This window comes from Cuculus canorus, chromosome 26, assembly GCF_017976375.1.
Source record: "Cuculus canorus isolate bCucCan1 chromosome 26, bCucCan1.pri, whole genome shotgun sequence".
Lineage (NCBI taxonomy): Eukaryota > Metazoa > Chordata > Aves > Cuculiformes > Cuculidae > Cuculus > Cuculus canorus.
Window position 1 is genome coordinate 4,280,170 of NC_071426.1, and position 16,108 is coordinate 4,296,277.

Genomic DNA, 16,108 nt, shown 5'->3' on the forward strand with positions numbered 1-16,108 from the left:
AGGGAGTGTTAGGAATGGTTGGACTCGAACATCCAGTGGGTCCTTTCCAACCTTGTGATTCTGTGAAAGCAAGTTGTCAGAGTGTTGTTAAGTTTGGAAAGGACCTCTAAGATCATCCAGTGCAACCATCAGCCCAACACCACAATGCCTACTAAAGCATGTCCCAAAGTGTCACATCTACACGTTTTTTTAATCCCTCCAGGGATGGAGACTCCACCACTTCCCTGGGAAGCCTGGTCTGATGCTTCACCACTCTTTCAGTAAAGAAATTTTTCCTAAAACTCAATCTAAATGTCCATTGTTGCAACTTCAGGCCATTTCCTCTTGTCCTATCGCTGGTTACTTGGGAGAAGTTCCTCACAGTCAAATGAAAGACGTGTGAAATATTGTCCGTGGTGCCCAGAAAGCTGGAATAAATTCTGAAGTATCTGTAGGTTTTATTGTCTAAGACGTTTAAATACTACGCGCAGGTCTTTAGCACTTCCCAAAGTAATGGGAATTGCCTGTGTTACAGCAAGTGCAAATGTCAGCGCTTTAATGAACCATTATGGTGTCACATTTAGGAAAGGGAAGAGTGTCACAGGGCATCTCAAACTATTTTCTGTTGCCCTTTGTTTGTCATTTTTTAAGTATGTCACTAGCATCACCGTGTAGTAGCATCATTACATAGTCAATGGAGTAGATACTATGATGAGGGAGAATTCAGGGTTGGTTTTCATAGTTCAAATTATTAATGGAGCTTAAGAAAGAGTGCCAGGCTGTAGAAGGAACTTAAGTTTTCTCTCAACAAAATCTTCATTTGACCTGTAGAATAGGTCATGCTTGTGCAACTTGCCCTGCTTGTCTTGGACACATGCCTCAGTTGCTTCAAAGAAAAGATGATAGGTTACTTACCAACTCCATTCACAATATGGACTGACCATTGATGTTCATCTTGAGGGAAGTTACGCGGCTTGTGTAATTGCAAAGAGCGAAATCATGTGGATTGTGTGATTGCAAAATCACGGAAAATAGAACTAGTGGGATGTGTGAAATCATTCATCTCACCTCCTTGCCCCGAGGGATGCGCTATTCCTAACAGTTCTGTTGTATGTGTTCCTGAAAACCTCCAATGGTGGAAACTTGTCATCTTCCTAGCATTTAATTCAGGTACTATTTGGTTGCCACTGTCATAACAATTAAAGTTTTCCCAACGTCTAATTTGCATTTCCCTTATTTCTGTATAATCCCATTACTACTTACACTATTCCACCATGGATACAGAGCATAGATTCTTTCTTCTGGCAGAATTTTTTCATACTTAAAGGTGTTTATTAGCTCTCACTTCAGTTATTTTCATCCTAAATTAATAGCTACCAGTAATTGTGATTGTTGTCAAGGCTCCAAGCAGATTCACGGTTCTTTTCTGCGTTCCTTTAATTATTGCATCTCTTTACTGAAATATGCTGAAGACTGAATGTTGTGTTTCATGTCGTTTAACAAGATGGTCTTTTAGAGCTCTAATCTGATCCGGACAGGTACAAATTTGTGACTGTTTTCTGGGGTGCATAAGGCTAAGTAGAGAAGGAAGGATACAAAGCTGCAGATTTGTTTTTAAGAAAACATCTGAAGAGGCTGATGCATTTGATGTGCCTCTCTGGGGTGAGGAAGGACAATTTCCCTGTAGATTGACTCCATATATTCCAGGTCTCACAAAGCTAGAAAGTTACTGCTCTGCCTTGTTTTGCTAATGGATTTCAATCTGGATTTTCTTTATGCTGCCCCCGACTCTGTTCCATTGAATTGGAGCTGCTTTGTCTTTGATTCTGAATTAGGAATTTTACCCTGAAGTTGAGTGAATTTCAGCAAGATGTTCTCATTGCAATGAATTGTTGTTCCATAGAATCATAGAAGACTTTGGCTGGGAAGGAACCTTAAAGGTCATCCAGTTCCAACCCCCCTGCTTTGGGCAGGGACACCTCCCACTGGCTCAGGCTGCCCAAGGCCCATCCAACCTGGCCTTGTACACCTCCAAGGATGGGGCAGCCACAGCTTCCCTGGGCAACCTGTGCCAGTGTCTCACCACTCTCATGGTGAAGAAATTCTTCCTTATAGAATCACAGAATCACCAGGTTGGAAGGGACCCACTGGATCATCGAGTCCAACCATTCCTAACACCCTTAAACCATGTGCCTCAGCACTTAATCCACCCGTTCCTTAAGCACCTCCAGGGATGGTGACTCCACCCCCTCCCTGGGCAGCCTCTGCCAGTGCCCGATGGCTCTTTCCATGAAGAATTTTTTTCTGATATCCAGCCTGACCCTCCCCTGGTGGAGCTTCAGGCCATTCCCTCTTGTCCTGTCCTCTGTCCCTTGGGAGAAGAGCCCAGCTCCCTCCTCTCCACAACCTCCTTTCAGGCAGTTGTAGAGAGCAATAAGGTCTCCCCTCAGCCTCCTCTTCTCCAGGCTAAACAACCCCAGCTCTCTCAGCCGCTCCTCGTCAGACGTTCTCCAGCCCCTCACCAGCTTCGTTGCTCTTCTCTGGACACCCTCCAGAGCCTCAACATCCTTCTTGTGGTGAGGGGCCCAGAACTGAACACAGGACTCAAGGTGCGGTCTCCCCAGTGCCGAGTACAGAGGGAGAATCCCCTCCCTGGCCCTGCTGGTCACACTGTTTCTGATACAAATGTCTAGTCTGAAAGTGTTTCTTCCCTGTGAAAAAGTGCTTCCTCTTCAAAAGTTGCGGTTGGTTGTATGCGAGGTCGTCGTAGACGGGAGACACTGCACGGTGAATACAGATAGGGCACTTGGCTCCTGCTCATCCCTTGCTGGGGAAAAATGTTGACTGGTAGCTAGGGTAATATGCTGTAAAAATGGAACAGTGAGGCACCAGGAGCATTTGGATCTCCTGGGAGAAACATGTTTTGGATGGCAGCTTTGCAGCATGAATAGCAAGTGAAGTGTGTACAGTGCTCGCATCAGATGGACTAGCAGGGAACATCAGAAAAAAGACCTCGTAAACAGAGTGGTATCACTAAATTTACTATCACAGTCACAAAGAAGCAATGTATGGTTGTCCCTCTTCCCCACAGATGTTTCATATTGCATTCACTGCATGTATTTTTAGCTCACAAATAAGAAGTCAAGTTTGCTCTGCCTTTTTTTTTCCCCCACACAAATACAGCAGTAATGGGACAAAGTATTCTAACTGGTGCGCTGATCTCGCAGGCTGACTCTTGGATGCCTCACAGCAACCTGCACATCAGTGGAAAGAATGACAGAAAAACATCTGTGGATGGACAAGCCCTGCAGAAAATACTAGCTCAATCTCTTTGAAAATGTTTGAGATGGAATTTTTGTCGAGGACTCAAGTATTGATGTCAGACTTGAGCTGCAGGTGAGAGGAGACTCATTCTCATTCCTACTTGTTGGTATTTGCCTGTGTCCCTCAGCTGTGGTGCAATACATACTAAGGCCCCATGCAACTGCTTCCTTGAAAAGCTTATAATACAATAAATTCAGGTAGAGTAGGGATCATCCTGTTTATTCCAGGGTCTGGCAGGTTGAGGAGCTGAACAGAGGACTCCTGACTGCTCGAACTGAAGCAGAAAATAACATTTGGGACTTGTGAGTCCTATGGATGTGATTTAATTTTAAGCATGTCTTTGGTAGCTGTTGTTCTGTGTATTCATACATTACAAAATCAGAAGGGGATCGTTTTGATCCCCTGGGTTACAATCTTGTGGTAAATCAGCTACGTCGTTCTCTGAATGAAACACATACAAAATGTCTTTTCAGGCAGGGTTTGAGAGGCGTGTGAGCTGACCCTCAAATTAATAGTCGTGACGAATGCTCAGCTTGACTTAATCACTAGTGGCAAGCAGTCTTCAAGCGAAGTGCATTTTCTGTGGAGGTTAATGTTTTCGATTGATACAGGTCTTTAGAAGCCAGGCACAGCTAACACAAATTATCTGAAGAACTGTTAAACAGAAAAAAAAAAATCCGGAATGGCTATTATTGTCATGAAATTTCATGAATCATTCAGTAGGGCTAATTAAAAGAAAGAGAGTTTTAATACCACAGATAAATCTGAGAAACAAGAAGCTCTTTAATGACGAATTGAGAAGCAGTATTTCTTGGTTTTGACAGTGTTGTGTAGTTAAAGGTATATCAACATCTGTAGAGTAGTGTGGAAGAATCATAGAATGGTTTGGGTTGGAAGGGACCTCAAAGCCCATCTATATCCAACCTCCTGCCATGGGCAGGGACACCTCCCACTGGATCAGGGGCTCCAAGCCCCATCCAACCTGGCCTGGAACCCCTCCAGGGATGGGGCAGCCACCACTGCTTTGGACAACCTGGGCCAGGGCCTCACAGCAAAACATTTCTTCCTAAGATCTGGGTCGAGGGATCCCAAAAAACAAAGATGAGAAATCTGTTATGTTTGTGGTACTCAGGTGGATTGGAGGTGAGTTTGCCTTCTGTGACAGTAAAGAATACGCAGCATTAATAGTGAAGTGATTTTGTGTGCCGGTGGAAAAAGTAATGGGCTCTGATGTAAAGATTGTAGTCAAAGAAGTCAGAATTGACATGATCTTAAGAACCTTGGAGTCTGCAGTGTTTTTCATGTAATGTGTGATTGAAAGATGATGAAGTGATTGAGAGCAGCCCTGCAGAGAAGGACTTGGGGTTCTGGTTGGTGAGAATCTTGACATGAGCCGGCAACGTGCGCTCGCAGCCCAGAAGGCCAACCGTGTCCTGGGCTGCATCCAAAGCAGCGAGGCCAGCAGGGAGGGAGGGGATTCTCCCCTTTTATTCTGCTCTTGTGAGACCTCATCTGGACTGTTGTGTCCAGTTCTGGAATCCTCAACATAAAAAGGAGATGGAGCTGTTTGAATGGGTCCAGAGGAGGCTACAAAGATGATGCAAGGGCTGGAGCACCTCCCATCCGAGGACAGGCTGAGAGAGTTGGGGTTATTCAGCCTGGAGAAGAGAAGGCTCCAAGGAGACCTTCTAGTGACCTTCCAGTACCTGAAGGGGCTACAGGAAAGCTGGAGAGGGGCTGTTCATAAAGGCTTGTGGTGATTGGACGAAGGGGAATAGGTATAAACTGGAGAGGGGCAGATTTAGACTGGATATTAGGAAGAATTTCTTCACCATGAGAGTGGTGAGACACTGGAACATGTTGTCCAGGGAAGCTGTGGCTGCCCCATCCCTGGAGGGGTTCAAGGTCAGGTTGGATGGGCCTTGGAGCCACTGATCCAGTGGGAGGTGTCCCTGCCCATGGCAGAGGGGTGGAACTGGATGATCTTTAAAGTCCCTTCCAACCCGAACTATTCTATGATTCTATGATTCATTTGTCTGCCTCTTAAATGCCTAAAGGCTTGAGGCTGTGCCGGTTCTGTGTTCGATGTGAGTTGGTTCAGCAGCATAAGGCAGTTCAAATCGGACCCAAACGTGCAGACCACTGGTGACCAGATGGATTGGAGGTGAGTACTGCTGCAGGACCAGTAGGTCCAGGGAGGTGATTGTCCCTCTGTACTCTGCACTGGTGACACTGCACCTTGAGTACTGTGTTCAGTTCTGGACCCCTCACCACGAGAAGGATGTTGAGGCTCTGGAGTGTGTCCAGAGAAGAGCAACGAAGCTGGTGAGGGGGCTGGAGAACGTCTGACGAGGAGCGGCTGAGGGACCTGGGGTTGTTTAGCCTGGAGAAGAGGAGGCTGAGGGGAGACCTTATTGCTCTCTACAACTGCCTGAAAGGAGGTTGTGGAGAGGAGGGAGCTGGGCTCTTCTCCCAAGGGACAGGGGACAGGACAAGGGGGAATGGCCTGAAGCTCCGCCAGGGGAGGGTCAGGCTGGATATCGGGATAAAATTTTTCACAGAAAGGGCCATGGGGCACTGGAACAGCTGCCCAGGGAGGGGGTGGAGTCCCCATCCCTGGCAGTATTTAAAAGACATGTAGACGAGGTGCTCAGGGACATCGTTTAGGGAGTGTTAGGAATGGTTGGACTCGATGACCCAGTGGTTCCCTTCCAACATGGTGATTCTATGATTCTATCAGGAGGTTCCCAAACCAGCCAGCAGTTGAAATCACTGGACTGTAGCAGAAAAAGTACATTTTCTGTGTGCCCTGTTTTTATATTCTCCTAATTACTTGTTTTTTCCTTGCTTTTAGAGGCAGGATGGGAGAAACTCTTGGAGACAATCAGCTAGAACGAGCTCTTCTCTTACCAGGTTTAATAATTCTCATTTTCAGTAGTTGTCAAAAACTTGTTTAAGAGTTAGCTGGACAAAAAGTTACTGAGAGGTCAATCCTCTGAAATAGTTATTTACATAAAAATACATCTTTACAGTTATTACAGCTAATAACGTTGATGACTTATTACCTTTCTGTACCTGTATTTTCACTATTTTATTCAGATTAATGGAACAAAATCAATTCAGAATGCTGAGTCAGGGATTGCTTTCCACGTTTACTATAATGTTTCCACTATAAGTCCAGCTATAAAAGCGACGTTTGCAGCTTTCTTGGGGGAGAAAGAAGCTTATGAGAAGCAGCGTAACCTCAGGCAAATCAGTTTGTGCCTGGCTTCCTCCCCCAAAAAGACTGTTTGGTTTAAATTGTTCTGTTTAGGTTTCATAACTCAGAGCCTGAGCTGCTTTTGGTCTACAGACACAAACCACAGTACCTGATGCAGAGGCCCAGATCTTGGCTGAAGGTAATCATTTAGGACCTACCGTAACAAAATGAGTACTTGTAGGGCAGTGCAGGTCTGCAGCTTTTGCAGTGTGAAGCGCTTGTCCTCCATCAAAATCAGGATTTTTGATACATTTGATGCTTTTGTCACTCTTTATTAGAACAGGAGGGCTAAAGCTATAATGAACTATTGTGGTGATGAAAAGTTTTGGTGTGAGGGTGGGGAGGCCCTGGAACAGGTTGTCCAGAGCAGTGGTGGCTGCCCCATCCCTGGAGATGTTCAAGGACAGGTTGGATGGGGCTTGGAGCCCCTGATCCAGTGGGAGGTGTCCCTGCCCATGGCAGGGGTGGAACTGGATGGACCTTAAAGTCCCTTCCAACCCAAACCATTCTATGATTCTACGATGCTGAGCTGTTGATAGAATCACAGAATCACCAGATTGGAAAGCACCCACTGGATCATCGAGTCCAACCATTCCTAACACTCCCTTAAACCATGTCTCTCAGCACTTCATCCACCCGTTCCTTAAACACCTCCGGGGAAGGTGACTCGACCCCCTCCCTGGGCAGCTGTTCCAGTGCCCCATGACTCTTTCTGTGAAGAATTTTTTTCTGATATACAGCCTGAACCTCCCCTTTTGGAGCTTCAGGCCATTCCCCCTTGTCCTGTCATTCCCTTCTTGGAAGAACATTTGGGTGCAAGCAGGAGAGCTTTCACCAAAGGCCAGATCTCAGTTCGAAGGCTGAGTTTCAGATTAGGTCCACGGAATGATAAATGCAGATACTATTTTTTTTTTCTGATTTTATTTGCATCTATTGAATATTAAAATTAATTTGCACTATTCTTAAAGAGTGGAACATGGTGCGTGAATTCTTCCTTCCACAATGTATTTCAGACATCTTGCTAGCTCTTTCTCTGTGTTCTAACACTCTGAGAGGCAGAATTTTTGCTCCTGTATTATCCTTTTTGGCAATCAGTGTTGTCCTCAGGAGGAGCATTTGTGTGTGTGTATGCATCTGTGTGTACTTGATGGTCCTTTTGAATCTACAGACGGTTCTAATATGAAAATCAATGGGTCTCAAGGCGTGTTTATCTTTAGCAATAGATCTGTTCCACCCATAACCTCTACGCAAAATATCTTGACATGTGAGCTATCTTGTGGCATATGGAACAGCATTTAGTTGTTACACAGCATTTGTAGCAGCAGTATTGTGGGGTTTTTTTCATTCTGTTTTTTTTTAACCTTACATTTTCCGTCAATTTTTTATGGCTTTCTTTTTAAAATTGAAATTCTCAGTAGTAAACTTAAAGCAAAATATTAACAAAGGGACCTTTCAAGAAACCTTCCCTGTAGGCTCGTTGGTACTGAGTAGACACATTCTCTTGGCTCATCAACACATCTTCCACGCAGCCAGAGGAAAGCAAATGATCCGAGTTGTTCTATTATCATGAATAGGCGGCTGACGGATGTATGCTTTGTAGGAGTCTGAGGAGAAAACAACTCTTGGATAATTTGGGGTGTCATGGTTTAACCCCACTAGGCAGTAGAAAGTTAACTCCATCCTGGCTTCCACCAGTATGCTGATTGCTTCTTGGTGTGCTTCAGTAGACCACAACTCTCCCATGTATTTTGATAACCCACACCTAAAATATGCAGAAGAAACACTATGTAAGGGACTTCATTTTGTATTCAGGTTTTCTGCTGTAACTTATTCCAGATCTTGTTTATATTAGGACTTTCGAGTGTTCAGCATGTCTTTTTGGTAGCTAAGTTAAATTGAAATTCGATGGCATCTGAGTGCCTAAATCCCCTGGACACCATCGAAACTGCCGGTTCCAATGTCCAATGATTTGTAATGACTCAGCCCCATGGACTCTGAGAAGGAATGTGCTCAAGGACTCCACTGAGCTTTGGAAAAGGCCTTGGATTTGCAGTATCTTACATTTTTATAGCAATATGTATGCCCTTGTTATAACGGGGACCAGAATTGGATCAGATTGCATGCACATAGGCCAATATGAAGGCCATTAGAGCAGACTAATGCTAAATATAATTTAGCACAGTCCGTAACACAGCAGTGTGTTACACTTTGCACTTTATGCAAATGAGTTTTCTTTCCCTTTATGTATGGGATGAACTGTATCTGGATAATTATTTCACTGCAGAGCAGCCACAGCTGTGGCTTTGCCATTATCACTTTGTATTGTTGGCAAATCTTAAGACTTAAAGGCACTACTGAAAATTGCACTGTTGTTCTTTATCATTACTGTTTAATTCTGCGTGGTTTTACAAGTGAATTCTTCAATTAATTCTATGCATAGATTTTTCCCATTCATCTTTAATATCTTCCTAGACAAATGAACGACTTTCCTAGTTCTTAAGCTTTGTAGTGAGAGAGGGAATGTGGCAAAAGATGTCTGCCTTTATCCACCGGTACTTCCCAAACCCAGAGCTCATTGCAATACTGGTTCCTTGGTTTCTGATTTTAATTTAAGTCTGATTTTAAACCAAGCGAGATGTCTGTGTCAGTGGTTCTCTACACAGAGTCGTAGAATCATTAAGATTGGAAACGATCTCCAAGATCATCCAGTCCAACTGGAAACCCAACACCACTGTAACAATTAAACCATGTCCCAAGGTGCCATGTCTACATTTTCTTTGAACACCTGAGTCATGAGGGACAAATCTTTGGTATTCCTCAGTTACAGGAGTATTATGGGGAATTTTGTTTTGGTGGGATTTTTTTGTTTGGCCTTTAAATATATATATATATTCTTTTTGATTAGTTAAGCTGATCTCATGAGCAAATTGTGTGGGAGCCGAGATACAGTATTTTCTGTTTCAGTGATGTGGCAATAAATCTTAGGAGCCATCTGGCATTTTTATTTTTTTTTTTTTTAGTAAACAGTATTTAAGCAGAAAAGGATGATGAAAATCAAGGAGAGTGTGAATCAAAACCATGCTCCCCTTTTTTTCAAGTGAAGATTGAAAATCACTTTGTATAGTTCAATGGCGATTAATATGCAAGTTAAAGAGGCAAAAAAAATCAGCTTTTCCAGAAATGAGCACACATTAGCGGAGAGATATAAAAAGAGTTGCCTGAAGCTCATCTGACAGATTCGGATCTTTGCTGCGCTTTGCCATTTAGTACTGCACCAATAGAGGTGTTACGGGGATGTGACCAGGAGAGTTTGCTCAAAATGGAAGAAAGAATGTTGATGCTTAATCATTCCGCCTGCGACTGTTGGACAATAGTCTCTCACAGTGATATTTGGCATAGTACTGGCATAAAAATTCCGAGTGCTACTGCTTCCAGGCAGCTGAGTCAGATTAATCTGAAAGCTGAATGCTGAATCATGTGTTGAAGATGGTAAATGTCAGATAGATGGAGTCGCGAGACAAGTTTTTCTTTTCTCTACCAGGCACTAAATTGTCCTTATTCCCTTATTTGAAAGAGATTTGCCTCTGTTAGTGACCGCCGGTCATTAATCTCCAATAAGAAATATTGTGTATCAAACCAGCAGGACTCGGTTAGACAGACCCTTGTTTTGCTTCCCCTTTTTTTAGCATCAAGGGGACTAAAAGTACTTTTTAAAATATTCATACTCGAGAAAGCAAACAGTCAAAAACCTTGAGAACACATTGTAGTGAGCGTAGGAGAAATTATGTGTGAAATGGAGAGTAGGTGCTTTTGGTTTGCTTTCAGCTTCTTCAGACTCCTTAGCTTTGTTTCCATTATGAAATTGATATTTGCTCTCTTTATGGGTACGGATTTTTCCTCCTCTGTAATCAACATTTATTCTGATCTTTCACCCTCCGATGCCTGCAAATCATGACATGATCTGAAAGTGTCCAAAAATGAATCAGACTGGAAAGATGGAAAAGGTCACATGCAATATGAGTTTGAATAGCGTGAGGCAATGTTACCTGAGGTAGAGTTGTGTGGCTCTTCTTGTCTTACCAGTTTCAACACAGAAGGGCTTCATTTAGTAAAATGACATTGAGGTGATCTTTGAAAAGAAAAAAAATTAGGTAAAAGAAGAAAAATAGATTTATGCATTCGATGTGATATGAAATACCTCATGTTTATTAGAAGATTTTGTTTAAGAAAACCTTGAGCAGCCTGAAAAACTGAAAATATTTTGATTCTATATCACAAGAGCACTTTCATTATGTAACTGGGTCTTGGTAACTTGAACAAAACTTTAGGAAGGGTTTTGCCTAAAGCCTGTCAAGTCTAATTTATCATATTCATACACATGGACACGCAATGTCTTCCCTTTACTTCAGTCAAGTGCATTTTTACACCCTGGCTGAAACACGTGCTTAATCTGTTTGCTGGGTATCCAGTAGAGCATGTAGCATATGGATGTGTCAAAGTTTGACTTTCAGTATATTAATAACACAATACTGAGTTCTGATTCCTCTGTTCAGTTGAGACAACAGAAATTTTTCTGCAGCTCTAGACTTGGATGTTTTTCCTATGAAGATCACAAGATTTGGTGTTTGGTTTTGAAGGGAAGGGAGCAAGGGATGAGCTCTTTTTCAGGGAGTGTGGGATAGGACGAGGGGGAATGGTTTGAAGCAGAAAGAGGGGAGATTGAGATGAGCTCTTAGGAAAAAAAATGTCTTCCTCTGAGGGTGAGGAGGCCTTGACCCAGGTTGCCCAGAGCAGTGGTGGCTGCCCCATCCCTGGAGGGGTTCCAGGCCAGGTTGGATGGGGCTTGGAGCCCCTGATCCAGCGGGAGGTGTCCCTGCCCATGGCAGGGGGTGGAACTGGATGGGCTTTGAGGTCCCTTCCAACCCAAACCATTCTATGATTCTATGAAATGAATTTTAAATTGCTATCATATTTTCTTACTGTGATGTTTATATGCTAAGACCCCAATCTGAAAGGAGTATATAATTGTAATTAAGTGTATGGAAATGACAAGGAAAAGGTTTTAGTTTTATTAAGATGAAATAGTGTTGCTGTTAAGTTTTGCCTGCTTTGCCCAGAGCAGTATGTAGAAAATACCCAAACCAGGGCAAATTGAGTAAGTTGGTTACTGAAAGTTATCACTACATGAACTGCTGTTGGAAAGATGACATAACTGCAGATGTTTTCTGCACCTGAAACAGTTTGGGTGTCTCTGTGTCTACTTTCCATTTCATCACTGTGTATGGAGAAATGAAATGAGTAGTTAGTCTGTTCATGCTCATCCTACTCAACTCTCGCATTATGTTTGGATGGTGGAGTTTCACCTTACGTGTTTCCTTCTGCTTGTGGGCATAAAGGTTGATTGGGTACCTGTGACTGTGTTCAAAGCGCACCCTTGTTAGTTTTGATTCTTAATTATGCAGAAGTCATCTTTCTACCTCTGTTGATGGGTAACGGGACAAGAAAGTTGATGTTGGTCTTACACGAACATTTAATTATTTTATGTATTCCTGTTATACGGGGCTGTAGTAAAAGCGGCTCAAGCTCTACAATGGTAAATTCAACTAGATTTCTTTATTGTTCATCTGATCTTTCTTGGGCTTTCTGCAGTTAGAGACAAACACTTCCCAAAGGTGGCTGTTGGGATACCCTGAATATGACGTTCCTACCCTTGCAGTACCTGCAGAACAAATAAAACCAAGGCTTGTTCTTGGGCAATATATAATGCAAATGATTGATCACAGGTTCTTATGTCTTTCATTATAAATACAGCCTCTTTAAGATTTATGCTGCATCAGTTCTGTGCTTCTGACTTGAGAAATGATTTTGCAATGGAATGGAATTTCTAATCCAATAAAATCGTGTTTACAATTAACAAATTGACTAAATAACGAGATTTTTCTTTGTCAAAGACAACACAAATAACTGTTCCAAATCTGCCACGTATAATTTTGCTTAAAACAGAATATTAGAGGAGTTAGGGATGCAGGGGAGAAATTATTAAATCCTTTACTGATGTGGCTGTTCCAATCATGTGTGTTTCAAGGGCTGGTGGTGCCATAAATCTCAGCAAGCTTATTTTATAATCCTTTTCATGTTGCACTATGATGACTTCCACCTTCTTTTTGTCTCTGTGTGAATTTAAAGATCGCTGCCTTCGCTGGTCGGCCAGTGCTAAGCAAAGCTTGGTCGTTCAAACTTGTCATTACATTTTTCTCTCCTCCTATGTAAAAGTTAACAAGATTTTTTTTCTGTAATATCTGAGAGAATTTTATTGAAATGGGATTTCTCATATCTACCGCGCTCATTATAAACAGAGGCTGTTGTCCATGCTGCTCAAAACACCCTAAAATAAAATATTAACATACATTCTCCCTGCTAATTGTACCTTAAGTAGGACTGATGCTTGAACAGTTTCTCTTTTATTTATAAATTATGATTTTGGATGCTGACTTTGATCCTGAATCACATCCTTTAAGATGATCTAAATCAAATATCTAGTTTTTCAGACTAGAATAGGAGAGCTCTGTGAAAGGTAACAAAGAAAACCAAGCTTATTAGTAGCAAATGTAATTTTACAGCAAGAAGTCCTCATCATGATGGAAATCGGTGGTGTAAAATCATAGGCACAGTGCAGTCAGTGGCTGTGGGCCTGAAGTGATTCCTTGGCCACCCTCCTGTGGGCCTTTCCACTTAAATTAGATTGCTGGGGGAAGATACTGTATAAATCCAGGAAATGTAAAGTATTTGTGTATGGCTGAGGGGAAAGAGTGTGCTGGGTATGGTAGTGAAGTGATTGATCTTCAAATCTTTATTTGTTAAGAGGTGATTGTTAGATTGTTCCTGAAGTTAAGAAGTAACTTCAGCAGTAATGGATGAAGGTCCATGTCCTCTACTCTCTGAGGTGCCAAATATGGCAACGACTTCTCATAACTGTGTGGGCCATGGAATTATGGTCATGGACAAATAAAGAGGTCCTTGACTGTGAATGATGGCTCAGAATTCTCTCCCGTCCGCTGACAGGTTGGATAGCCTCCGGTTGCTGAGTCAATGCCAGCGTATACACGGATAGCCATTCCTGCCTCCCTTTTCTCTCTTGATCAGTCTTCTGTGACGAAGGATAATTAACACTCTGGGCTGGGATTGATGAGCTCTGGCTCAGCTTACTCCGTTCAGGTGTGGATTTACAGGGAGCTTCAGTTCTCCCCTCCCTCCACTCCACTTGTGTGCAGTGCAGTCTCTCATCCCACCCCAGAGCTCAAGGGCTGCGTAGCTCCTTTCACACCAGTAGTTAGATCCAATCTTTTTCCTTCCTTGCTGTGCCACAGCATACAAATGTGGTCTGAGGATTTAACCCTTAATATCCCTGTCCCTAAAAGAAGAGAAAGAAATGAACATGCTAATCATCCAGCAGCATATTGAGAATACTGCCTTAATAGAACTGTCATCCTCCGAGGATGTAAAGATAGAGACTGCATCGTCTGCAAAGACAACCCAGCTGAGTTCCCTCATTTCTAGATTGTTATTGTAATTGGCTGTTATGATCCCTCTCCTAATAATCTGCTTCACTAGAATGTAGATAGAATCCGATGTGGAATTTCGGTACTGCGGCAGATTGGCTGTTAGAAAGATAATGTCATTAAATATACCACTGTGTCAGAAAGCTGCTTCCAATTTTGACTGAATATTCTTAGGGAGTTTTCGACTGAAAACACTGAGAATTCCGTGATAAGGAAACGCTCGTCTTCATGTTTTTAAAGCAGCTGTTCTCTGTCTCTGAGACAAGGGGAAATAACTTGTTTGCAATAGAGGGCTTATGAGACAGAGTGAAGAAATCACCATCCGAAGGTTCTGGCCCGACAGCCGGTTGATTTCAGTGTGCTTAGGATGAATGGCATCTTCATTCTTCTTCCTGGTGGCAGAAGAAAAAGCCTTATTTTTAGCTTTACTATTTCTGGCTTCAGATTTTTGTGGCAGTCTAAATGTACCTCTCTAATTTGACTATAATGTGATTTATCGGAGCTTTAGCAGATCAACACTGTTAAAGGCTAGGGCGATTTCATGTATGCTGTTTGAGCCTTACATTTGCAAGGCAGCACAGGAAGAATTGTGTTGAATACAAATAGATTTAAATTTCCCAGAAGGAAAAAAAAAAATGACTGTCTAGGACGAGTCACAACTTAAATGGGAGGACTGAAAAAAAATTGAGTATCCTTTTGTACCTGTCTCCTCCCTATCAATTCCATTCATCTCTTCAGCAAGGATTGTCAGTAACCGTGGCAACTCTATGTTTGTTTTCTCTTTTCTCCTCTGCTCTTCTGAAAACTGAAAATGCGTTTTTTTTGGGGGGGAAGGGATGTAAAACTAGAGCCCCAACCAGATCACATTAAAGGAGGAAGAGGGAGGATTGAGTGGAAAAGGCTTAGAAGGCTTCTCTAAAGCAGATTTTATGTACCTGTAAGGGGAAGTTCAGAGGGAGCCGAGAGTTTTGATTGCAATGTTTTAAACAGGGTTATTCTGTAGTCTATAGTCAATATATTTTGCTGCATGGAAATGTTTTAATCCCACCTGAAATGCTCTTGAAATAAATTCTAAAAGCCTGATCAACTAGGACATTGACCTTGGCTATCAGTGTTCCTCCCACTTAAAGCAATCTGGAAATACACGTGACCAGTGGATGAGGTGGGGCCAAGGCCATTAGTTTGGTGGCTCTTCAGCTTCTTCTTCTTCTTGAAGTGCTTAGGGACATGGTTTAGGGAGTGTTAGGAATGGTTGGACTCGATGATCCAATGGGTCCTTTCCAACCTGGTGATTCTGTGATTCTGTGATTCTGTAAAGCCAGTTCTGCCCTTGCTGGGATATAAATTCTTCCCAATGCATCCCTTAAGTGAAAAGTTTGGATGTCAGTTTTGTTCTTCACAAAAGACTTTAAATCTCAAAGTTTGCCTCAGAAATGAAGTTTTCTTCTGAACAGTTTCCATGTTAGATAATTTACTTTTTGCTAGCAGATCTATATATATATCCTAAGTACTTTTCATGGAATCATAGAATAGTTTGAGTTGGAAGGGACCTTAAAGCCCATCCAGCCCATGGGCGGGGACACCTCCCACTGGATCAGGGAGGCCAAGCCACATCCATCCTGACCTTGAACACCACCACCGCTTTGGGCAACGTGGACCAGGGCCTCTCACCCTCATAGTAAAGTATTTCTCCCCAAGATCTCATATCAATCTTCCCTTTTTCAGCTGAAATCTCTGCCTTTTTGTGCTATCCCTGCACTCCCTGAGAAAGAGCCCCTCCCCAGGTTTCCTGTAGCCCCAATTTGGTAACACAACTACACTGACTGCAGATCACAGCCCTTACTCTTTATGCTAATCTAAGGTGAGGGAGATGTGTTGTACACCCTGCCCATAATACTGTGCTCTAGCCAAGTGCCACCTCAAGCACCTATACTGTAAATTCTTGTTCCAAGTACTTCCATTAAGGCCATGGTTTTGACCTTGGTTT

General features: G+C 42.7%; 1 protein-coding gene across 8 annotated transcripts in view; it reads left to right on the plus strand.

Annotated features, from left to right (window-relative positions):
- LRRTM4 (leucine rich repeat transmembrane neuronal 4) overlaps positions 1-16,108 on the plus strand; it is a 519,233-nt gene that overhangs the window by 203,420 nt on the left and 299,705 nt on the right. For 7 of the 8 annotated variants that reach the window (XM_054089009.1, XM_054049570.1, XM_054089008.1 and 4 more), the window contains exon 5: positions 3,207-3,375. The exons of the other annotated variant lie outside the window; for it this stretch is intronic. The gene's annotated coding sequence lies outside the window, so the exon portion shown is untranslated. The remainder of the gene's footprint in view (positions 1-3,206; positions 3,376-16,108) is intronic. 8 annotated transcript variants of the gene reach the window in all.